Raw genomic sequence first — 25,020 nt, forward strand, 5'->3', positions numbered from 1 at the left:
CATAAATAGACAAGCCGATCACATCCAGCTCACTCTTCAACGGTTCTCATTGCTGATAATCGGGAGCTGGATGTCCAGAGGCGCATGCGATCGTTCCCCTTTGTGCGTAAGTTTTTCTCCGCAATCATATTGTCTTATTGTCATTGTGAGCCATTTCTCTCTCTCTCTCTTCTCCCCTTTCTCTCTTAATTTTCCTGCAAACGTAATTGTATTATATTGTATTTCCTGTGTAGTTATCTGGTTAGTTAGTCTATGTTATATTGTAGTGTGTGACTTGTATTGTTTTATTCTTTTTGCAAGTAATAACATTCATATAAGGCGTTAGACCCAAAGCACGGTATCTGTGTATTTCTTATAGTGTTAAGTATTCTCAGAGCGTCGGTGACGCTCGAACAGCTTTTAAGTTAATAAGGTTACACTGTGTTGCATCTACACCCTTTCTCTACACTAAGGTTTTACTGCATATTACATTGTTTATGGTTTAGATATAAAGGTTTAACATTGTGAGCGTCTGCGCCGCTGGTGATCTCCTCGTGGTCCCGAGCGGCCGCTACGCTATAGCGAACCATTACGTTAGTCAGCAGCCAATAGCGTGCCTGCCTGTGATCTCTTGGCCGTGAGCGAACGTGACGCTTGAGCGTCTCGACCACGGCTAAGCGATTGTTACGCAACGTGCGTACCCTTACGGTACTCCATACGTGAATAGCGTACAGTGTTCTTAGGCCTCATAAAGGGTGTTATATAAGATAAATATTTAGCTTTATCAATTGGCGGCTCGTCCTGTCCTTCACATATCTCTGCTAGGTAATTTCAGCAGACATTATCCATCAGCAAAGGGCGGGAGATCATATTCTTCGCAGTGCTGACGGGATAAGCGTCTGCTTCGCTTAGTAAAGGGTGCTGAGGGAATCCGGAACCGGAGGTAAGAACAACACGCTAGTGTCTTTTAAAACTGTTTATTTCTATCTTGCGTACGCACACACGCATATCTGCATTTCTTTTTCGTGTATTTTCATATATCACTCTCCTGTTTGCCATTTTAAATTGATAAAACGTGCTAAGAGAGATTTGTCGCTATTTCATAGTTAAAGTGTAAAAGTAATATTAAGGGATAAAGTGTAAAGCACACACGCAGCTCTACCTAAAGGTACAAGGAGAGATTGGTGTGGGGTTCAGTAGAGGATCGAGGATCATCTACATTGATAAACATGTACATTGTGTTACGGTGGACATTGGTTTTGTGTACACGTGTCTCTAACAAAGGGCTGAGACTCGCGTACGCAAAGGCCGACGCACGCAGCGTAAATTACGCAACGGAGCGTCTGGGTACGCCCACGTAACTCAAGTCACACGATAGTGTTGATTTTTAACAAGCGAAAAGGTGGCAAGGCGATAAATAGCGCAACAGGCGATAAATAGCGCAACAGGCGATAAGTAGCGCAACAGGCGATAAATAGCGCAAGTTTATTTTAGTATTCGAAATTTAAATTAACAGATCCTTCTCCAAATTTACAACACACCTGGTCTAAAGAAAATTTCTGCGCAGAAATAGAAATAGAAACAAAAGTATATGTGGTGAGTGAGTGTTTGTTTTTACAATTTTGGGGATTGAACCACAGAAATCATCGAGTTCTCGTGAAGGTACATACGTGTAAGTGACACGCGTGGTGGCTAGGGAGGCATCTCTGGTTAAACATAAAATTTGAGCATTAGAGTGTAGCGGACCAGGAGGTATAGCAGACCAGGAGGTCAGACCAGGAGGTCGTATAACAGACCAGGAGGTCTAGGTACAAAGAAGTCCGCTATAGAGACAAGGCACAACACCAAGAAGGGTTGGTGCAACACCCATATAGGCCATAAAGCTCAGGCTGAAGGAATTCGCAGCTGCTGAATGTCGATTCCACTGGTCGCTCCGTACATAAGATTAGTTGCTTATGTACTGAACGATTGTACCGCACGTAATTGTGTGCATTAGTTAGTAATCTGACCAGTACCATTTGTGTACGAACCGGTCATAAACGCTATTTGTACATTCTAACGTGATTTGTGTAATTTTTTATTTTTTCAAAAAGGGAAGTTCGCTGGTCACTCAGGAATTATCCGACAACCCCACCTTTACTGGAAAGGGTTAATGCTCTTCGGATCACACTCACATGTTCCAGTAAACGAAGGTTAATAGGGGCCCTGGGTCGAGTACGCCAGCACTATATCAGTGTGTGGGCATATTGGTCGGCGTGGGTGAGTGAGTGAGGTGCTCGGTAAACTTCACCGTCAACCTATCTTTGAATATTTTGGTTTTTTGTAAGGGTTCGCTGAAGACTCTGATATAAAGGTCAGAGGTAGAGCAAGCAACACCTGCAAATTATGGGGGCCAGTTGTTCAGGAAGGGGGCGATCAACCTCGGTTCGGGTTGATTCTGTAAACCGACATGTCAGGTCGGCAAGGTATGTAATGTGTGAAAAATACGGAAGACACACAGAAATTTTATGTGATGAATGGGAGAAAATGACTGTACATGACGGGGAGAAATTCCCAAGAGTAGGCAGCTTCAGCCCAGAAGTGTTGCAAAATTTAAGGAGAAGGATATGTCTCATTAAATCAGCAAAGAGACGAATCAAACATTATGATTATTTGCAGTTATGGCAACAGGAGGGTGAAATACAGAGAGGATTGGCTCAGGCGGCGGGGTCTGGCCCTATCAGGAAACTGATAGCCACGGCCCCGCCGCCACCATACATATCAGGAGAGAAATTGGTTGCGGAGTATGACGCATCAGGGGGTAACAAACAGGCACTTAGCAACTGTATAAATGTCAAGGATAATGTTAATAAGTTAACCAATGCAAGTATTAACCCGTGCAAGTTGTACCCTGTTTTGAACTTTCCCCAGGAGTGTGATCAAGAGGACGAATCGGCAACAATATCGGCGCTCTCTCTAGCAGCCACTATATCAGAAACGACAGTAGGCACGGCTCAACCCATAAGATTAGTAACAAAGCCCCCTAGCGGAGGGACAGGTGAGGTCGTATCAACGGGTAAGTACGGCACCATACATTATGCTGAAACTATTTCACCACAGGCTGTAGAATCTACACAGAATGATGTTGTTAGAATTAACCCTGTTAAGGTAACAGTAGTGCCAAATGGGAAAACGGACACTTCAGGAGTCACTCCTGTTAGGAACATTGCCATGTACAGCCCGTTTTCCCGAATGGAATTAAGAACCATAGTGTCTGAATTCCCTGATCCTAGAAAAGACTTAGTTGCTAGCCAAAAATACATCAGAGACCTAGGAAACACTTTAGAGCCCAATAACAAAGATTGGCAGATATTGCTGAGGGCTTGTTTACCCTCCAATGTCGACGCAGCTCAATTTTTAGCTGACTGTGGACTGGATCAGGATGTACCTCTTACAGATGTGTACAACAAAGATAACGTAAAAAGAATAAATTTACAGTTAAAGGAGTATTTCCCAGCTGTAGCCAAATGGAATAGAATTTTTTCCATTAAACAAAAAGAGACAGAAACAGCTGCTGATTATTTTCACCGGGCATTATTAGAAATGGCAAAGTACACTGGCATAGAGGACATTAGGACCAATGCAAACCATCAAGAAGTAGCAGTATCTGTGCTAATGGATGGTTTAAAAGAGGCATTAAAGACCAGGGTACAGACCACACAACCATGTTGGCGAGGTCTGTCGGTGGCTACTTTGAGAGAGGCTGCTATTGATCACGACCGGAATATCACCAGACACAGGGAGTCACAAGGTGATAAGTTAATGTCAGTAAGTATACAGGCCCTGACCACAAAACAGCCTGTGTTTATATCACCAAACCCTGTGGGTAAGTCAAATGTGGTAACATGTTATTTTTGTCATAAACAGGGACACATAGCACGAGACTGTAGAGCGAAGAATTCGCAAAGATCATACCAACCCCCTAGACAACGACACGACACACGACATTGGGAGCAAGGTCCGCAGAGACGGAGTTATGAGCCACATACAGGGGAAACAAAAAGATACCCCCCGAACAGAGACTGGCACGCCTCTGGTAGTTCCCAGCTAACTCCCTCACAAGTAGTTGCTGCCAGCGGGATTCAGGGAGGTCACCATACCCAATAGGGGTGTGGCCATACCTGTAATCTCCAGCCAGTAAAATTGATTGCAAATCTTGGAAGTGAACCCGAGATTGCAATTGATGTAGCTGGTAAAACATTAAACTTTATTGTAGATACGGGGGCGGCCAAATCAGTGATAAATTCGACAGTGGGCATGAGAACCACTGGTAAGACAATTCCAGCCATAGGAGTAACGGGAGTAGTCCAGCACTACCCTGTTAGCAAACCAGCCGAGATTACAATAGGGCCTTTACATACCAAGCATTTCTTTTTGCTGGCTGCATCGGCACCGACTAATCTCCTGGGAAGAGACTTATTGTGTAAAATGGGGTGCGTCATTTATTGTACTCCTGAAGGTGTATTCTTGGACATACCTGAGAATCACGCTCAGGAAGTGCGAGACATGTTAGACTCCCCATCAAAATTAATGTCACATACCATTATGACAAATAGGACTCCATCCCAAGTAGAAGAAATGACATCCCAGATACCAGAGTCACTTTGGACTAAAGATGGACAGGACACTGGATTAATGGCAAACGTAGCTCCGGTAGTTGTACAAGTAAAAGATGGTAGGATAGCTCCAAAAATCCCACAGTACCCTCTGAAGCCAGAGGTGGAGTTAGGAGTGTATCCCGTAATAGAGCGCTTGCTACAACAGGGCATTCTGGTAAGAACGTCCAGCACTGCCAATAGTCCCATCTTCCCTGTTAAAAAGAGTGGGGGGAGGGGTTACAGGCTAGTGCAGGATCTAAGGGGGATTAACAAAATAGTTGAGAGTCAGTTCCCCGTAGTGCCAAATCCATCTGTCATCCTTATGCAAATCCCTCCCACTGCGAAATTTTTCACTGTTATTGACCTCTGCTCCGCTTTCTTTTCGGTACCTCTGCACCCTGACAGCCAATACTTGTTTGCATTCACATACAGAGGAGTCCAATACACATGGACTCGATTACCACAAGGTTTCATAGACAGTCCAAGTATATTTTCCCAGGCTTTGCATGATTGTTTACAGTCTTTCCAACCAGAGAGTGGATCAGTATTAATACAGTACGTGGATGATCTACTACTGTGTTCTGATTCAGTGGAAGCATCCCTGAAGGATACGAAACAGCTCCTGTTTCATCTTTCAGACACAGGACACAAGGTTTCCAAAGACAAGTTGCAATTATGCCAAACTAAGGTAAAATATTTGGGACACTGTCTAACACAAGGACTGAGACACCTGACCGCTGATAGAATTCAAGCAATTAGAGACATGACTCTGCCACAAACCAAGCAACAGATCAGAACATTTTTAGGAATGTGTGGGTATTGCCGAAACTGGACCCCAGGATTTTCCATTCTAGCGTTACCTTTGCAGGAGATGGTCTCCTCAAACAAACCTGATCGGATTTCGCATACAGACGAGTCCGAGATGGCATTTGAGAGACTTAAACAGTGCCTAACGCAGGCACCAGCATTAGGTATGCCAGACTATGGGAAACCCTTTGAGCTGTACGGAACAGAAAGTGCTGGTTGCGCGGCAGGCGTCCTAACCCAAAAGCACGGTGATGCCAGCAGGCCGGTAGCATACTACAGCGCTCAGCTAGATACGGTAGCGCGATCCCTCCCCACATGCTTGCGAAGCGTTGCTGCGATAGCATTGCTAGTAACAAAAAGCGAAGATGTAGTGCTAGGTCACAACCTCACAATTCATACACCACATGCAGTGTCAGCCTTGCTAAATTCTGCCCAAACCAGGCACGTCTCATCAGCGCGGTTTACAAGATGGGAATTGGCACTAATGGCCCCCGTAAACATCACCATAAGGAGATGCAGTGCATTAAATCCTGCAACATATCTCCCAGGTGTGCCTGGACAGGCACAAAGGGTGGAGGATGAGAGTGGTGTTGAAGGAGAATTTAATACAAAGGAGGACACACATGATTGTATGGAATATTTGACCCAAAATTTTACCGCAAGGCCTGACATCAGTGACAACCCACTGGAAGATGTAGATCTAACTTTCTACACGGACGGTAGTTGTCACAGACAGTCAGACTCGGGAGACTTGTGTACTGGATACGCAGTCGTAGATGACCAAGGCACCATAGAAGCAGAACCGCTAGGCCCACCTCACTCAGCCCAGGTTGCTGAACTGGTCGCCCTAACCAGAGCATGTGAATTGGCTAAGGGCAAATCAGCCAATATCTACACCGACTCTAGATACGCATTCGGGGTAGTCCATGATTTCGGAGCCCTATGGCGCCTCAGAAATTTCATGACGGCAGCTGGTACACCGGTAGCGCATGCAGCTCACATCAAAAGGCTTCTAACAGCGATACAGGAACCCGACAGAGTGGCTGTTATCAAGTGTAAAGCACACACATATAGCCAAGACCCAGTATCACTTGGTAACAGCCGAGCAGACGAAGCAGCTAAGTTAGCAGCTGGTACCCCCAGACAGACAGACACCACACAACTGATGGTATTTAATACCATCAACACACAGAAGTTGTGTGAAATGCAAAATTTGTGTTCCACACAGGAAAGGGCAGTCTGGAAGGCAAAGGGATATGGCCAGGAGTCCTCAGGACTCTGGACGGATGGACATGGTAAACCGGTGGCCCCCAGAGCATATCTCCCATGTTTAGCTGAGGCAGCTCACGGGCTGACTCATCTGGGCAAGGAAGGAATGTGCAAGTTGGTAAGAGCATATTGGTGCGCCCCAGGATTTTCATCTCATGCAAGTAAGAGAGCAATGTCATGCCTTACATGCTTGAGAAAGAATATCGGAAAGGCAATACCAACAGAACCATCTCATATCCCACCTACAGGCGGTCCTTTCCAGGTAATACAGATTGACTTTATTCAATTACCCCCTTGTCGAAATTTGAAATATGTACTTGTTTGTATAGATGTTTTTTCAAATTGGGTCGAAGCATTTCCTGCGGCCACAAATACCGCTATGTTTACTGCTAAGAAAATTGTGCAGGAATTTGTATGTAGATATGGTATCCCTAGAATTATCGAAAGTGATAGGGGTACCCATTTTACAGGTGATGTCTTTCAAGGAATGTGTAAGTTGATGGGAATTGATAGCAAGCTGCACACTCCATACCGTCCACAGGCGAGTGCGAAGGTGGAAAGAGTGAACAGCACTATTAAAAATAAACTGAGCAAAGTTATGGCAGAGACAGGATTGACATGGCCAGAAGCTTTACCCATTGTACTGTACAGCATCAGAACCACTCCCAGGTCCCCTCTTAATCTGTCTCCCTTTGAAATCTTGTTTGGTCGACAACCGCATGTTATGATTAACCCTCAGGATGATTTGAAGTGTAACAATGAAGTGACTGTAAAATACTTGATTAACATGAGTAAACAGCTAAGGAATCAAAATGATAATTTGAAGTTGGTGATTCCTGATTTACCAGATAGTAATTGTCATGACATTGAACCTGGGGATTATGTAATGATACGGAATTTTCTACGCTCAGGTTGCCTTATTGACAGATGGGAAGGACCATACCAAGTCTTATTGACTAGCACTACAGCATTGAAAGTTGCAGAGAGAGAGACTTGGGTTCATTCGTCCCATTGTAAGAAGGTTGCTGATCCAGAGAGGTCCCGTGATAAGGAACAGACGGTAGAGGAAGTTGTATCACTGGAGTGTCTGTTCCAGGAGGACTGAGGCGGCACCTGAGCATTGAAAATCACAAGATCAAAAGCAGTTGTCGATTCCCTGTTCCCTTTTATTGTTTTTCTCCACTTCCCATCCCCTCTCCCTCAATTATTTTTCCCCCCTTCTCATTCTTCTTCGTTTCCTCCTATAAGATGGACTTGCCCCAAGAGACTGTGATCCGGATTTTCCTGTTGACCATGATGTTGACCAGAGCAGTCTGTTCCGGCGAGAGTACCATGGAGGTCGAGAGAGGTTCTGGAATGGGTTCTGATAACAGAGATGGAGGCGTAGTTTTCCGAGAACAACATAATCAACAAGCAAAGGCGAGTATAAGAAAACGATCCGATAACATAGACCATAGAAGGAATTGTGAAGGATTGTTAGCTGAAGAAAACTGTATCTGTAGGCTCTGTGACAATGTGGTTGAGGATGGGTGCATCAAGAAATGCCAATCCAGTTTTAATATCCACATGGACCAACATCCATTGAGTGACTATCACTCCTTAGTGGGTAGTGTGTTAAATCAAACAGATTGTTGGGTATGCTCTCAAGTACCTCAAGGTCATAGCAAATCAGGACTAGTACCATTTCCTTTAACGATAGGGGAGGTACTTGAGCTAAAGGGTGGGAGACCGGTGGACAGGAGGTTTAATATCTCCAGTCCTCCTAGTTTGAAGCTCCACCAATATCATGTGGATAGGTCCCTAATATGTTTTAACATCTCCAATCCCCGAAAGCCGGGAAATTGGGAAGTGTCATGGAGTAACCAAACCATGACCTTTTCATATAGAGCAGATAGAATGCCGACAGATACAGAGCTTATACGCCACATAGCCAGTAGAGAAAAATCTTTCCGATATAGGTATACCCTAGGAAGTAGGATTACAAGAGTTGGAGAGGTATCACCAGGATACTGCGCACATATCGTACAAACTGATACGTGTACTAAACAGATGGGAGCATTAGGGTTAGGAGATTTCACATGGAAGATGTGTAATATGGTTATGCCCTACTCCGTCCCATATGTTCTCCCCGATGATGCATATTTCATATGCGGGAGGAAGGCGTATAAGTGGCTTGCCCCAAACTCTGAAGGATTGTGTTATATTGGAAAAGTACTGCCTGAGGTAATGACTGTATCACATGCCAAAATGAAAGATATTCACCGTGTTGCCCAAGCTCCTTATAATCACACCCACTACGAGCACGTAGTTAAACGGCACCTGATAGAAAGAACAGAGCATCCGGCCTCTGACATGATCCATGAATCCACCGGGATTCAGTTTCTAATCGCGTTAGACATCACTCGCACCGCCAGAGGAGTGTTGAATTATAAATACATATCTGCGCTTGCAAATTTGTTAGACAATATCACAGAAATGTATGATGACACGTTCAGGTATACTGGAAGAGAACTTCAAGCTTATAAAACAGAACTGGTCCAGCATAGAATGGTTCTCAATTATCTCACAGCAGTGACAGGCGGATATTGCGTCACACTGGCAATGCAGTACGGCGTGAAATGCTGCACATATATATCGAATAGTACCGAGGACCCGGTCGAGGTCATAGACCAAAAGATGGACGATATTCTCCAATTGAAGTGGGAATTTCGCAGGAGACACAATCTCACTCTTGCTGCTGTAGGTAATGAGCTGACTAGTTGGGTGTCATGGTTGAACCCGCGAAATTGGTTCTCTGGTTTAGGAGAATGGGCTCAAGGAGTCATAATGGATGTAGGGAAGTTTCTCCTATGTATCTTAGGTGTTGTCATAACGATTGGCTTGATATTTAGATGCGGTCAGGCTTTAATGAAGTGCAAACGTAGTACTAGGGTGATGAGTTTAAGGAGTGAGGAAACTGTAATTCCAATGGGTTTGATTTATGACCCAACTGTAGAAACAATGATGTGATGAAAATGCGATTTCTACGGTCCGTTTCTTTCACCTGTTTTTCTGGTTTTTCCAAGGTAAAAAGACCCACTTTTGACGAGGAATTTGATGATCCTGTATACAGACAACTGATGGATTAAAGAAGAAGTTTTGACAACCTTATACACAGATATTTGATGAACTATGCCATAGACCCCCAGTTTCCCTAGAAATTTTAAAATTACGCTAGCCCAACACTTTTGTAAGCCTATGGACATTGACAAAGCTTTTTGCCCACACGCCTTTTGGCAAAAGCACAAAGAAGACTGCATTCAACAGACACCGAACAAGACTTCAACCGACAAATGTTCATTAACCTGACATAGAATACCACTGCATTTACCGTAATTATGTCTTTTCTTCATCTCTACAACCTTCAGGTAATTACACACATAGTCGATAGGGAATACAGGCACAGATATCAGCAATCACATATTTCCCCATTCATGTATCATCAACTAAAATGTGCTCCCCCATTTTGTTGCAACCAAAATCCGAAAAGAGCTCGGTAAAGTTTGACAGCCCATCCACAGACCCGTACCACGGGATAAGAAGGAATTCAAATGTATACTTCGCAATACCTCGAAGCTTGATTTAAAACACGTACGGCACGATGATACATGACCCCCAAACACGGATTCATACACACATGCTTCTGCTATCTCACTAGGTCATACCCTTTTTCCTACCTTCTCCTCTCCTCCCCTACCCAACCATGGAAATGTATTTACACTTGACATATATTTTTCTCTTTTTGAAATGTTTTAGGAAGTGGCAGTTATTGTTGACTGCCAAAGGGTGGACTGTCAAAGTCAGAAAAATATCACTATGCACACTGCCATATTTGCACCTCATATGTGTCCCTGCTGCGCATGCGTGCGCTCTCCCGTGCGTGCGCATGCTCGCTGTTGCGGGCACCCGCAGGCGCACGGTATGCGCATTTACGGTAGAGATTGTATGCGTCTAGCGGGCGACTCTTTCGTTACATATTTTCACCATATAATGTATTTTGTAGATTATGGTCCCTTTGATAGAATCTGAAAGTTTGGTTAATGTAGAATGTTCATGGACGGAGAAATCCCTCTTTGTTTGATACGAAGGGTCAGACAGGAGTAATACAGTGGTGTTTAGTATCCATCGGAAGAGTATTTAATTAGCAATATTCCGGTGTTGGTTTGAAGCGAATTAATCGCTCGTGCGAATAGTTATGGACATAAGAAGTTTATGTCCATTTACTATTATTTGCACTTACTTATCCATGCGGCGGGAAACCTAGTTTCCCACCCACCTGAGCAGTTGGAAATTGTCACAGCCCACCTGTATGAATCAACCTATGACCTTTTGTTATAATGCGAGGAGGAATTCCTGTGTCCAATGAACAATGAGATTGTAGGGACCATTGAATTGTATTGTGTGTGGGGCATAACTAGACAAGCCGATCACATCCAGCTCACTCTTCAACGGTTCTCATTGCTGATAATCGGGAGCTGGATGTCCAGAGGCGCATGCGATCGTTCCCCTTTGTGCGTAAGTTTTTCTCCACAATCATATTGTCTTATTGTCATTGTGAGCCATTTCTCTCTCTCTCTCTTCTCCCCTTTCTCTCTTAATTTTCCTGCAAACGTAATTGTATTATATTGTATTTCCTGTGTAGTTATCTGGTTAGTTAGTCTATGTTATATTGTAGTGTGTGACTTGTATTGTTTTATTCTTTTTGCAAGTAATAACATTCATATAAGGCGTTAGACCCAAAGCACGGTATCTGTGTATTTCTTATAGTGTTAAGTATTCTCAGAGCGTCGGTGACGCTCGAACAGCTTTTAAGTTAATAAGGTTACACTGTGTTGCATCTACACCCTATCTCTACACTAAGGTTTTACTGCATATTACATTGTTTATGGTTTAGATATAAAGGTTTAACATTGTGAGCGTCTGCGCCGCTGGTGATCTCCTCGTGGTCCCGAGCGGCCGCTACGCTATAGCGAACCATTACGTTAGTCAGCAGCCAATAGCGTGCCTGCCTGTGATCTCTTGGCCGTGAGCGAACGTGACGCTTGAGCGTCTCGACCACGGCTAAGCGATTGTTACGCAACGTGCGTACCCTTACGGTACTCCATACGTGAATAGCGTACAGTGTTCTTAGGCCTCATAAAGGGTGTTATATAAGATAAATATTTAGCTTTATCATACCATGGGGTATAGACGGGTCCACTAGGAGTCACTGGCACTTTAAGAGTTTGAGAGTGTGGGCTGGCTCTTCCCTCTATGCCCCTCCTACCAGACACAGTTTGAAAATGTGCCCGGAGGAGCTGGTCACAGCTAGGGGAGCTCCATAGGAGTTCTTTTTTTTTTTTTTTTTTATAGTTTAGGCACAGGGAGGCTGTTGGCAACAGCCTCCCTGCATCGAGGGACTAAGGGGGGGAGTAGTGTCCGCCGTGCGGGGTCTGAGCCACTATCTCTGCTGACAGGACACTGAGCTCCTGAGGGGATCGCACGTTCGCCGCCACAGGGGATCGCTCACCCCAGCAGCATGCCGCCACCCCCTTACAGCGCCAGAAGACTTCAGTGGCGAGTTAGTCACTGGCCCCCCAGGCAAGCGGGGAGCCAGTGTGAAGATGGCGGCAACAGGGTAGGGAGCGCTGTACTAACTGTGCTCCAAGGCTCAGTGGTACATGGTGCGGCGCTGTGAAGGGTGCCCTGAGCCAGCGCCTACACCCTACACGGTCCAACAAGCCTGTCAGGGTCCCAGGATCGCTGCCAGCACAATTCCTCAGGCCAGTATAAACCACAGGAGAGCGGGAAGCAGCGCCATGAAAGGGGGCAGAGCTTCTCAGAGCGGATCCAGCAGCATTCAGCGCCATCTTCCTGCCTGCAGAAGCGCTGACAGGGAGAGCTGTCCCTCCAAATCAACTCCAGCTACCTTGTACGGTACCAGGGAGTTGTAGAAGGGAGGGGGAGGCTGTCTGAAGTCTGTGTAGTCTATTAAGGTACACAGACAGCACTGGTAGTGTCATTAGTTCTACCTTAAAAAGCGCTGTGTGTGTGTTGGCTCCAATCTCTGTGTCTCTCTGTGGCATACTTGGGGGGAAACTGTGTCTGACATTTCCGTGTGTGTGTGTGTGTGTGTGTGTGTGTTTGTGTGTGTGTGTGTGTCTGTGTGTGTGTTTACTATTTCACATAGCCATGTCTAGGGACTCTGTGTCATATGATGCAGAAGATGTTTCCTCTCAGGAGGGATCCATTCCATGTACATAGGATTGTAATGCTTTGTCTCAGATCCCTATTGTTGAAGCTAATACTAAGACTGAAACTTAGGTGTTTTTTTTGTATAATCTGTTTTTATTGAAAGGAATACAGACATGTACCAGCATGTTAAACACATATAAACATCAATTAACGGCATAATACAGTGTCGTACACAAACATAAACCAGTTAACAGCCGTGTTTCCAGTATATCCAAAGTCTGCATTAACATTTTTTAGAATAAGAAACCTTAAAGAACATAGATACAGAATGAGAAAAAGAGAATAATAAGGAGGAAAGGTGACCTAGTCGAGAATGCTGAGCACAGAAAAATATGCGAAATGAACCAAAAGGTTCAAACCGGTTGGTCCGGGGTAGGTGTCCATTAATATACCGCAACTAGGCTCCCCTCTCTTGTCTTATCTTATAGAAGAAATATAAGTCTTGTACAACTCAGAGGCCTTGTATTCTATCCAGGGCAACCACGTGGCAATAAACTCAGACCGTCTATCCCCAGCACTCAGTAATATATCTTCATATTCATGTAGTAGTCTAATCTAGTAAACCAGGTGTACCGTGTAGGAGGACTAGAGGATCTCCACATAGTGGGGATTACTGCCCGTGCAGCGTTGCCTAGGTGCCGTAGTAGTGAGGACTTATAGGTAGCGAGTGGGGTCATGGAATGATTCAATAACCAAGAGGCCGGGTCAGATAAAACAGGGAAATTTAGGATCTCGTCGGAAATAGATATTACATCTTCCCAGAAAGTTTTAATCAGGGGACAGGTCCACCAGATATGTAACAGAGAGCCCAGGTCTCCACGACATCTCCAGCAAGCGGGAGAGATGGACGGGGAAATGGCGTGGAGGAGGGTAGGGTGCCTATACCATCTCATCAGAATCTTATATTGATTTTCTCTGACCTGTATGCACATGGAACTTTTGTGGGTTTTAAGAAAAATAGCAGCCCAATCCCTGTCCGAGCGCGAGATGTTCAAATCTCTCTCCCATTTCTGAGTAAAAAGAGGAGGGGGCAAGGAGTCAGACGCACAGAGGTGGACACAGACGCACAGGGTGGACACAGTATGTAAGAGATTTAGGGGCGCAACACACATTTTTTCAAATGCTGTCAGCTCCCGGGACGCCCGACGGTACTTATTGTCCGTGTATAGAAAGTGTCGAACCTGCAAGAACTTCCAGAAGTCTGCCTGCGGAATCTCCTATTTTGCCCGAATCTCCGAGAATTGCTTAATTCCGGACGGTTGAACTAACTGACCTACCCTAAAAAGTCCCTCCAACGCCCAGTTTTGGTAATACCCCAGGGAGAGACCAGGTGGGAATGTCGAGTTGCTCAAAAAGGAGGTAAGAGGGCCAAAGACCGAGGAAATGTATGAATGTCGTATTATCCCTTTCCAGAAGGATAGCGTGGGAGAAACAGTCGGGTGAGGGTGCGGGAGTTTGGGCAAAGTCGGGAGCCAAGGGAAAATTTCTGGGTACATCTGAACACACAGGCCCTCCAGGACCACCCATTGTTTAACCTCCCGACTCCTGGTCCAATCCAAGACCCTGTTTAAGAGGATTGCATGGTAATAGGTTTTAATATCTGGAAGTTGAAATCCACCTTTTTTAGGCGGGCGAGTCAGAACAGATCTCCCAATTCTGGGCCTCTTACGGCGCCAAATGAATTGTTGGATCAAGGATCCTACTGTCTGGAACCAGGAGTCCGGGATTCGAACTGGTAAGGTCTGGAGGAGATAGAGCAATTTGGGTAGTGTGTTCATCTTTACTACGTTGATTCTGCCTAGCCACGAAAGATTATGGTGTTGCCATCTGCAATAGTCATTTCTGATGGCCTGGAGAATAGGGTGGAAGTTCAGGGACACCAGACGTGATGAGTCGCTGGAAAGTTGGACTCCCAGATATGTAATGTGTGAGTCTCTCCATATAAATGGAAAAGTGGATTTCAAGACCGTTAAGTCCTTTTGAGGGGTTGAGATATGAAGGGCATAGGATTTAGACGTGTTAACTTTAAAACCAGAGATTGAACTGAAAATGTCCAACTCGGACATTAGGTGAGGAAGTGAGTGGGCAGGTTGTGTGACTGTCGTCAGTAGGTCATCTGCAAATAGAGCAAGTTTATATTCTATGTTACCTACTTGAAGCCCCTTAATATCGTCGTTCGCCCTAATAGCCCTGGCCAGGGCTTCAATACAAAGAACGAAAATCAAGGGGGACAGAGGGCAGCCCTGTCTCGTTCCGTTACTTATAAAGAAGTTATCCGAAAGGGACCCATTAACTCGCACTCTAGCTGATGGCTGCGTATAAAGTGAAAATATTCTGTGGAGGGCTCGCGGACCCAGCCCAATGTGGTCCAGCACCGCCCTCATGAAGTCCCAATTTACTCTGTCAAAGGCCTTTTCGGCGTCAGTAGACAGCAACACAGTAGATGTCCTGCTGCTAGAGGCCAGATGTATAAGGTTGAGGATTTTTGTCGAATTATCTTTTGCTTCACGGCCAGGGACAAAGCCCACCTGGTCGCTGTGGATGAGGGATGGGAGAAACTCGTTCAATCTAAGAGCCATCAATTTCGCAAAAAGTTTAAGGTCCATATTGAGCAAAGAAATGGGTCTGTAACTGGAGCGCACTGAGGGGTCCTTCCCCTGTTTGGGGATCACAGTAATGTGGGCCTCCAGGGATTGATGTGAGAAGTGGGTTTCTGCGGATATGGAGTTAAAAGCCTGTAACAATCTGGGGGCGAGAGTTTCCTTAAATGTCTTATAATAGGTGGCGGTAAAACCGTCCGGGCCCGGGCTTTTACGTAGGGGTGTGATGGAAATAACGTGTTCCACCTCATCTAAGGTGAAGGGTGCTTCTAGAGAGTCATGGTCGGTGATTGACAACTGAGGGAACGCCACTTTAGCTAAGTATTTCCTGGATCTCAACATATTAGAAAGGGGGTCATGGGTCGGAGAGGGGTCACCTAGGTTGTATAGAGTATTATAATAATTTTTAAAGGACATTGCTATCTCTGGTGTCTTAAAGCATACGGAGCCCACACTGTTTTTCATTGAGGGGATAAAAGAGGCCAATCTCTGGGACCTAAGTGCCTGTGCCAGCAGGCGCCCTGGCTTATTTCCCCACTTATAGTATTTGCTGTTACATTTACGCAAGGAGGCTTGGGTGTTATTGTTGAGGGTTGTCCGCAGTTGTGTCCGAGCTTCGGACAGCTCCACCAAATCGGAGGGAGACAGGGAGGATTTGTGGCGGGCCTCTAAGGAATTAATTTTATGTAGTAGTGTAGTGATTAAGGCCAGTTTATTTTTCTTCACAAAGGAGCCCAATTGAATCAATTTGCCCCGTATAACACATTTCTGGGCCTCCCAGACCATAAGTTTGGATACATCCCCCGTATCATTAATGGCAAAATAATCAGATAGCGCCTTATCTAGTTCTGACCTGCAATACTCATCATATAGAAGGGATTCATTTAGGCGCCAGGTCCAAGGACCAGGGGTTCGGGAGGGGGTTGAAAGAGATAGGAATACTGGAGCATGGTCCGACCAAGTAATGGAGCCAATAGAGGCATCCACTATTAAGGGAAGGTGTTTATGTCTCAGGAACAAATAATCTAGGCGTGAGTAAACCTGATGTGGGTGTGAGAAGAATGAGAAGTCTCTATCAGCAGGATGTGTGACCCGCCAGGAGTCAGCTAGTTGAAATTCGTGGAAGACCTTCCTAACTTGCTTGTGTTTTTGTTCAGAGAATTTAGGGGCTGGCGGGGAGGTGTCAATGGGGGGGTCCATGGTCCAGTTTAAGTCACCACCCAAAACTACAATCCCCATCATGAGAGCTTCAAGTCGGGGAAGTTGGGCCCGAAAAAAGGACAGTTGGCCCTGGTTTGGTGCATAAAGGGCTATGAGAGTGTACGCCTGAGAAAATATAGTGCATTGGACCACCAACAATCTCCCTGGCACTAATTTATGGACAGAGACATCGGTTACTTGGAGAGCTTTTGAAAAAAGTATAGCGACTCCTTTAGATTTACTTTCAGGATTGTTGGAGTAGAAAGCTAGGGGGAATATATGATTCACTAAGGAGGGTCTGCGAGCAGAGATCTTAAAGTGTGTCTCCTGAATCAGAGCCACATCAACTCCGTCTGATTGCAGCGTCCGAAACAATTGGGACCGTTTCTCGGGGATGTTAAGACCTTTGGCGTTAATTGAGGTGAATTTAAGTATACCCGGGGCAGCCATCAAGTCGTATCACGACACAGAATAGCAGAACACTCGGACAGGTCACCAATGAAAAAAAAAAAAACAGTACAGAAGAGAAAGATAGAAAAGAAAACAAGTACAGAAAATAGAAACATCATAAACAAAAACACACCCGCGATGGGAGAGCAGGTAAGTATATATACCAGCTTCCCCATAGGGCACATTGGCCGTGTGCGGGACCGGGGCAAGGGAGTCACCCCTACAGGCACCATTCTGTTATAAACATTATACATTAACTGGCAGTAACAACTAACTATCTAAAGGCATAGTCTCTATTCTAACCTCCAAGAATGAAGGTGAAACCGGGGAGAAGGGTGTGAGACGGAGTAGCAGTGGCGCAGGGCGGCATCAAATGTAACTCACCCAACATGCCACCTCTGAAACGCTCAACCCTCCTGCATAATAAGAGAAAGTCCAGGTTGTCTAGCAAAAGAGAACGCTGTCCTCAGGTAGCGGAAGAGTCCTGGCTGACGGGTAGGGCTTTCAAGGTTTTCTTCTGAGGACTACGTACAACTTGCCACGACGCTCCGCTCCCGGCTGGTTGTGGCGGATGCAGGTCAGGAAAGACGAAATCCCAATCAGGAATCTTTATGGGTGGGAGACCGAGACCAGAGCAGAAAGTGGGAAGGTCAGAGGGAGCATGCAGGGCGTGGATCTTTCCAGAAAGGGAGACCTGGAGGTTGAAGGGAAAACCCCATCGGTACTTCAGTTGTCGTTTGCGGAGTTCCTCCGTGAGGGGGCGGAGGGCCTTCCTTTGTTGAAGCGTATGCCAGGAGAGATCCTGGTAGATGGAAATCGGGTCGCCGTTGAAGTCTAGACCATCTACGCGACGTGCTTTATTCATAATTTCCTCTTTCTGAGAGTAATAATGCAGTTGACATATGACGTCCCGAGGTCGGTCGGCGGGGAGTCCTCTCGGTTTCAGGGCACGGTGAGCTCTGTCAAAGGTTATGGTGTTATCCGGACCCTTACCCAGAACTGCGTTGAATATTTTTGTCAGAGCATCTACTAGGCCTGTCTGGGGGACATCCTCGGGAATTCCTCTCACTCGGACATTATTTCTTCTACCTCTATTGTCCAAATCTAACACACGGGACCTCAGCGACCGGATCTCATCCGATTGAGCCTTGATAGCATCTGTAAGAGATCCCATGAAGACATCCGCAGAGTCACGATGGTCCTCCAGAACGGTCACCCTATCAGAAAGTTGCGATATATCATGCTTAATAGATGCCAACTCTCTGCGCATGGTATCCTGAAGATCCTGCTTAGTTGGAAGCGTTTTCATGAATTTCAAGATGTCCTGGAGAGCGGCATCGCCGTGCGCGCTCGGGGTAGGTTGTTCCATCGCTAAAGGGGAGGCAGGAGAGGTGGTAAGGCAGGATGAGGGACTCGAGGGGGAAATTTCTCTGGAAGGCGTAGCGGGAGTAGGTTGTAGGAATGATCTCATTCCCGGCTGGGTCACGGTCTCCTTTGGTTGCGTAATATTAACTTTCTTCTTCCCGGATCTGACCATGCTGAGGGGAGGACAGATATTTAAGCGTGATCATGTGATAGAGAGATTAAACGTAGTGGTACTGCTCAGTACGCTGTGAGGTGCCTACAGCATGATGACTCCCAGTGGAATGGCACTAGCACGCCATTAATCAATTTCAGCTAACAGGGCAGCAAGCATACGTTGGGTATTATGTTCCGCATCCCCAGCAAGGAGAGGGTGGATGCAGTGCATCTGTGCCGCCAACTCACAGTAGACGTCTCGAGACAATTTGTAAAATCTGTCAAGCAGGTGTAGATGCTGTAGAGTTACAGATAGAAGGCTGTGTATCTGGGATAGCCACTAGGGGGAGCTCCAACCCAGTATAAATACTTCACAGAGCAATCCACTGTGTTATGTGAGAAGAATCAGTAGTAAAAAGTAATTGCACAGAAACAGCACCCACCTCAGTGATATCAAATAGCCCTCCAGTTATCCCCCCACAAACAGTGGAGCAGGGAAATTTAGTGGATAAATGCAGCAGTAGGGGTAGCTGAGGGGTCCCACCTGGTCATCAGCTTGTCTCCTGGCTGCAGCAGCGTCCTCCAAGCCCAGGGGAAAGATGGCCGCCCAATTTGTATCTGGATGAGGGAGACTGCAGCAGACAGTGTCCCCCGCACCTCTGTATGCCCCAGGCGTAAGAGGGTCTCGTCCAGGGGCCAGGGAGGGCTCCGTAGCCGTCCGCCAGGCTCAGCCGCCGGGCGCCGCAGCGGCGTCACGTGATGTCCCCGGAGTTCAGAGCCGCGGCCGCCGAGCGCAACCGTGCGGGCAGGGGGAGACAGCTCCGTACCACAGCAGAGCCACTGCAGAGGATGGATTCCCCTGTTGTTGCTGTAGCGGTAAGCCGCGGAGGGGGGGATCCAGGGCGGGAGAGATGTCCGGTCCGCCGCGGGCAGCTTCAGCTGGGCAGGAGGGGAAATTTAGTCCCCGGCTTTTAGGCAGGGACCAGGCCGCAACCCGCAGAGGGGTAGGAGACCCCCCTCGGCTCCGCGAACCCGGCTCCCACGACAGGGGGGTGCCTCCAGGCACCAAGGAGAGTGTTTGTGGTTGTGGGGTGGGGGGATAAAGCCAGTGAAATCGAAACTTAGGTGTTGAAGAAGTCTAGGGCAGTTTGGTCAGGCTCTGTCCCTATTCCTGCAGAATACCCTAGCATGTTTCCACAGAAACGTGCACTTGCCCAAATTATGCAAGATGACATGGATACCGATTCTGACACTTCAGATGGTGATGGGATCGTGCTGAGGGGGGCGGTATCCCTTGCAAAGGGGGGTGCAGCTCATGATGAGGCCATTAGAGATGTGTTAAACATTAATGACACTACACTTGAGCAGGTTGAGGAGGCTTACTTCACTGACAATAAGAAAGCCCCGCTAACCTTTCCTGCGTCTAAAGAATTAAGCGCTATATTTTAGAAATCCTGGGTAAACATAGAGGAAAAATTCCAGATCCCAAAAAGAGTTCTGAATGCTTTTCTCTTCCCTGAGGAAGATAGGAAAAAATGGGAAAACTCACCAATTGTTGACGCATCTGTCTCCAGACTGTCCCTGGTTCAACCGTGTTGAAAGAACCGGCTGATTGTAAGATTGACACTACGCTCAAATCCATAAACACTGCTTCAGGAATGGCCTTAAGGCCCACTATTGCCTGTGCATGGATTTCTAAAGCCATAGTAAAGTGATGGCACATTACTAGAGGATTTGGATGCAATGGATAGTAGTGACATTGAATTGTTTTTACGTAACATACAGGATTCTGCGGGGTTCATGGTGGAATCCATGAAAGACCTGGGTACGCTGACTGCACGGATATCCTCCATGTCGGTATCAGCGTGCAGGGGACTCTGGCTACGCCAATGATCTGCAGACGTGGAATCCAGGAGAAGTGTGGAGAACCTACCCTACACAGGACAGGCTCTAATTGGGGAAGAGTTGGATGCGTGGATTTTCCAAGTCACCTTTCCTTCCCTCTGCTACACTTTCTACGAAGAAACCGTTTTCTTCAGCTGTGCAGCAGTCCTTTCGGAACGCTAAGACAAAAAAGCCCATCCCTTCTACCACTTTCTTTAGAGGTGGTCGGGCAAAATCCAAAAAGCCTGCACCCGCAGGCTCCCAGGACCAGTGACCTGCTTCTGGTTCCTCAAAATCCTCAGCATGACGGTGGACCTCAAAGCCTGGAGGACGGGCTGGTGGATGCGAGACTCAGACATTTCAGCCACGTCTGGGTGCCATCCGGCCTGGATCCCTGGGTACAGGCTGCTGTGTCCCAGGGGTACAGACTCGAGTTTCAAGAACTCCCGCCTCCCCAATTCTTCAAATCAGGCTTGCCAGCTTTGCTGACAGACAGGGCTATTCTACAGGAAGCCACCCTAAAATTAGTAAAAATCACAGGTCATTGTCCCAGTTCCACCTCATATGCAAAGCAAGAGTTATTATTCAAACCTTTTCGTGGTACCGAAACCGGATGGTTCAGTCAGACCAATTTTGAACTTGAAATCATTGAACCCTTACCTGAGGGTGTTGAAATTCAAAATGGAGTCTCCCAGAGCAGTGATTTCATGTCTAAAGGAGGGAGAGTTTCTGGTATCCCTGGATATCAAGAATGCGTACCTCCACATTACGATTTGGCCGCCTCACTAGGCTTCTCTCAGATTTGCACTGTTGGACAGTCACTATCAATTTCAGGCACTACCATTCGGCCTCTCCACAGCACCGAGGGTGTTCACCAAGGTGATGGCAGAGATGATGGTTCTCCTCCGCAAACAAGGGGTGAACATGATCCCATATCTGTACGATCTGCTGATAAAGACAGCAGAGGTTGTTGTAGTCCATGGTTCTCACGACTCATCTGCTCAGGGAACATGGTTGGATCCTGAATTTTCCAAAATCACATTTGGAGCCGACCGGGAGGATGTCATTTCTTGGAATGATCCTCGACACAGAAGTGCAGAGGGTGTGTCTTCCGGGGTAAAAAGTGTTGGTGATACAAACAATGGTCTGGGATGTCCTGAAGCCAGCCCGGGTTTTGGTTCATCAGTGCATTCGCCTTCTGGGGAAGATGGTGGCCTCTTACGAAGCTCTAAAGTATGGAAGGTTTCTTGCTCAGCCCTTCCATCTGGATCTCCTGGACAAGTGGTCGGGATCTCATCTACACATGCACCAGAGAATACGTCTGTCGCCAAAAGCCAGGCTTTCACTCCTCTGGTGTCTACAACTACCTCACCTTCTGGAGGGCCGCAGTTTCGGGATTCAGGACTGGACCCTTCTTACCACAGATGCAAGTCTCCGAGACTGGGGCGCAGTCACTCAGGGGGAAACCTTCCAAGGAAGGTGGTCAAGCCTGGAATCCAGCCTACCAATAAACATTTGGGAACTAAGAGCCATCTACAACGGTCTTCTCCAAGCAGCCCATCTTCTGCGAGATCGAGCCATTCAAGTGCAGTCGGACAATGTAACGACATTGGCTTACATAAACCGACAGTGCGGAACGAAGAGCAGAGCTGCAATGTCAGAGGTAACAAGAATCATCCTCTGGGCAGAAAAACACGCGTTGTTGCTGTCAGCATTCTTCATTCCGGGAGTAGACAACTGGGAAGCGGACTTCCTCAGCAGACACGATCTCCATCCAGGAGAGTGGGGACTCCATCCGGAGGTGTCCACGGAGGTGACAGATCTTTGGGGTGTACCTCAAATAGACATGATGGCCTCTCGTCTCAACAAAAAGCTTCAGCGGTATTGTTCCAGGTCGAGGGACACACAAGCCACGGCAGTGGACGCCCTAGTGACTCCGTGGGTGTTCCAGTCGGTGTACGTGTTTCCTCCACTTCCACTCATTCCAAGAGTTCTAAAACTCATAAGGAGAACAAGAGTTCAGGCACTCCTCATTGCTCCGGACTGGCCAAGACAGGCTTGGTACGCGGACCTTCTGTATCTACTGCTAGAAGAGCCAAGGCCTCTTCCTCTTCAGGAGGACCTGCTGCAGCAGGGGCCGTTCACTTATCAAGACTTACCACGGCTACATTTGACGGCATGGAGGTTGAACACCAGATATTAGCTCGGAAGGGCATTCCGAACAAGGTTATTCCTACCCTGATACAGTCTAGTACAGGAGTACCATATAAACATTACCATCGTATTTGGAAAATATATGTATCTTGGTGTGAGTCCAAGAAGTTTCCTCTGGTGGAGTTTCAACTGGGACGGTTTCTCCTCTTCCTGAAAGCAGGTGTGGATATGGGCCTGAGGCTGGAATCCGTAAATGTCCATATTTCGGCCCTATCCAGTTTCTTCCAGAAACAGTTGGCTTCCCTCCCGGAGGTTCAGACTTTTTTGAAAGGGGTTCTGCACATCCAGCCTCCCTTTGTGCTGCCTACGGCACCATGGGATCTTAATGTGGTGCTGTAGTTTCTCCAATTGGATTGGTTCGAGCCTCTACAGGAGGTTGAGGTCAAGTTTCTCACATGGAAGGCTGTCTCTTTGTTGGCCTTAGCTTCTGCTAGACGTGAGCTGGAGCGGATCTGGGAGCTTTGTCTTGTAAGAGCCCCTACTTGATCTTCCATGAAGAAAGAGCTGTGCTCCGGACACGTCCGCAGTTCCTTCCGAAGGTTGTGTCGGCATTTCATGTAAACCAACCTATTGTGGTGCCAGTTGCTACTGACTCCTCAATTTAATCAAAGTCCTTGGATGTTGTAAGGGCTCTGAAAATCTATGTGAAGAGGACTGCTCGTCACAGAAAATTGGACTCTCTGTCCTGTACGATCCCAAGAAACGTAGGTGTCCTGCTTCTAAGCAAACGATCTCTCGCTTGATCAAGTTCACTATCCAGCATGCGTATTCTACGGCAGAATTGCCGTGTCCTACGTCTGTTAAGGCCCACTCTACTCATAAGATGGTTTCTTCCTGGGCGGCTGCCCGGGGTGACTTGGCTTTACAGCTTTGCTGAGCAGCTACTTGGTTGGGGTTGAACACATTTGCAAGGTTCTACAAGTTCGATACTGATCGCTGAGGACCTGAAGTTTGGTCAATCAGTTCTGCAGGAGCCTCCGCACTTTCCCTCCCATTCTGGGAGCTTTGGTACATCACCATGGTACTAATGTGGACCCCAGCATCCTCTAGGATTTAAGAGGAAATAGGATTTTAATTACCTACCGGTAAATACTTTTCTCGCAGTTCGTAGAGGATGCTGGGTGCCCACCCAGCGCTTCGTGATCCTGCAGTGGTTACTTAGTTCAGTACTGCTTAGTTCTTGGTTAAGTATTGTTTTGTTACTTGGTTAAGTAATATTGTTCAGCCATTGCTGATGTTTCAAGCTAGTTAGCTTGGTTTGCCTTGTGTGTGAGCTGGTGTGAATCTCGCCACTATCTGTGTAAAATCCTTGTCCATCTCCTCGGGCACAGTTTCTAGACTGAGTCAGGTAGGAGGGGCATAGAGGGAGGAGCCAGCCCACACTCTCAAACTCTGAAAGTGCCAGTGGCTCCTAGTGGACCCGTCTATACCCCGTGGTACTAATGTGGACCCCAGCATCCTCTACGGACTACGAGAAAAGGATTTACCGGTAGGAAATTAAAATCCTATTTTTTGTAGAGATGTGTGGGTTCGGATTTACCCAGATCTCAAAACGGCATCTTATTGGCTCTCAGATGTCACATGTTTTAGATAACCAATAAGAAAAATCCGGATAAATCCAACCTTGCGTTAATTTGGGCATAAAGAACAGAGTAAATTCGAACCCGCAATTCTCTACTTTTTTAATCTACAGTATGGGTTGTGCTTATATGGTAAAGAATAAAAATTAGCTCTTGTGAGATTGATAAATTCCTTGGTTGTCCAAAGACATTTTCATGTCTTTCACTTTATTTTACTCATCAAACAACATCCTTGAAATGTAAGAACAAAGTGGTTTATCACACAGAGAAAACTACATAAGCCATAGCTAAAAATATCTTAGCGTATTTCCATCATCCCTTACACACAGTGGGACTTTACCCTCTTGCAGCAGGTATACAAATTAACATTGCTAAAACTTGCTTTGACAGGTCCGACAAAGAAAAATGTTTGTAAATTGACTATATACTTTATGGAATCCAGAAAGCCTATCATTCCAAACGGTAGAAGATTTAACAATGGTAGATAAATATCTTATTCACAGTGAAGGACAAAACATTAAATAGTGAATAATAACAAAATGAAAAAAAAATCTCAAACTTTATGCCTGATGTTCTGCATGGTGGGTTATAGCTATGAGTATCAGAAAA

The 25,020-nt window shown here is 46.4% G+C and overlaps 1 protein-coding gene across 1 annotated transcript in view; it reads right to left on the minus strand.

Moving 5' to 3' along the window:
* The window catches only part of LOC135056328 (collagen alpha-1(XIII) chain-like), a 220,543-nt gene that overhangs the window by 87,589 nt on the left and 107,934 nt on the right, over positions 1-25,020 (minus strand). The window lies entirely within an intron of this gene.

Source organism: Pseudophryne corroboree, chromosome 3 (assembly GCF_028390025.1).
Source record: "Pseudophryne corroboree isolate aPseCor3 chromosome 3, aPseCor3.hap2, whole genome shotgun sequence".
NCBI classification, from domain to species: Eukaryota; Metazoa; Chordata; class Amphibia; order Anura; family Myobatrachidae; genus Pseudophryne; species Pseudophryne corroboree.